The sequence below is a fragment of the Austrofundulus limnaeus genome, unplaced genomic scaffold, assembly GCF_001266775.1.
Source record: "Austrofundulus limnaeus strain Quisiro unplaced genomic scaffold, Austrofundulus_limnaeus-1.0 Scaffold414, whole genome shotgun sequence".
Taxonomy (NCBI): domain Eukaryota; kingdom Metazoa; phylum Chordata; class Actinopteri; order Cyprinodontiformes; family Rivulidae; genus Austrofundulus; species Austrofundulus limnaeus.
In genome coordinates this window covers 141,197-142,535 of record NW_013952816.1, presented here as the reverse complement: position 1 = coordinate 142,535, position 1,339 = coordinate 141,197, and the positions used below count along the sequence as shown (strand labels likewise).

At 39.9% G+C, this 1,339-nt stretch overlaps 1 protein-coding gene across 1 annotated transcript in view; it reads left to right on the top strand.

Annotated features, from left to right (window-relative positions):
• Positions 1–1,339, top strand: part of cox20 (cytochrome c oxidase assembly factor COX20) — a gene marked incomplete at its 3' end in the record, with an annotated part of 5,167 nt that overhangs the window by 1,698 nt on the left and 2,130 nt on the right.

Here is a 1,339-nt window from a genome sequence, read left to right as displayed (position 1 = left end):
CTCTGAAGCTGTGCTGGGAAAGCCCTCCCGCTCCAGCATACGTCACTGCATGGGATTCCTTCCAAAAAACAAAGTCAGCAGCTCTTCACTCGACGTTTATCCACAAACTGGTCCTGGATTAAGCTCCAAAGTTTTTATCAGTCAGATTCCACCGTGAAAAATGTCTGTTTTATCCCCTTTTATGAGTTTTTGGCCATTGACTATCTTTAAATCGCTGCTTCCTGGTACAACAGTCGGCTCTGGAAGGATCGCTTTTTTCTTTTTTTTTCTTCTTTTTTTATTTTGAAGCGAGTGGTTGAAGCAAATGGAGCACAAGAGCCCCCTGGTGGCTGAAGAAAAAAATCCATGTATAAGCCGCACCGGACTATAAGCCGCATGGTTCAAAGTTCAGGAAAAAAGTCTCGGCTTATAGTCTGAAAAATACGGTACATGCGTTACGGCTCCGCTCAGCTGCGGTGTGCAGGTCGCAGCTGAGTGTTTCAAGTCCAGTTTACATCACCTCCGCTCCGGTCCAACAGACGTGCATGAAGCAGATTGCGCGATAAATTCAGTGATAAATGTGGAAGTCACAGCAAAAAATAATTAATTCTGTGAAAGACGAACTCCAAACACAGCTGAAAACAACGATATAAAGGCTTTTAGTATCTATGTTGAAACTGTCTCACTGTTGTTTTTCTGAAACTTCTGATTTCAAAATAAAATCCACGTGTATCGTGTGTGTACACATAGCTTCATGCCATGTTTCCATCTGCTTCCCAAACAGAGCAATACATTCTGACAGCATTTGTGTAGAAATATATCCATATATTTAATAATATAGCTGCAATTTCGACATTATTCCGACAAATTATCCAGTCTAATAGTTCTTACTTTGAAACTACAGATGTTGTGCTCGTTTCTTTTCCTGATAGTGCGACGTAATCTTTAAAAATTGACTCCGGCGCAGCTCCGGAGTCTGGCAGTAATAGGATCTGTTCTAATTTTGACGGATCGCCGTCTGCTCACCGCCGCCCTGCGCAGTCAGTGTAAACACTCTGATTGATTATAATGGTTGTGTGTTTGCTGTGGAGGTCGGAGCGGAGCGGAGACGGCACACAAGTAGTGTAAATTAGGGGTTAACCTACTCTCCTGATAAACTAGTCTATTGATCCTTTTATTAAGTTCTTGAGTATTCAAACTAGTGCTGTACCAAACGATTATTTTCTAATCGATTTAATCTAATGATTATTTTTTTCGATTAATTTAACAACAAATTTATGTTATTCTGATGTGAGTGCACTGGAAATTTAAAATGTTTTCATCAAATTAACAAGAACAGTTCTTTAATATTGTAATATTT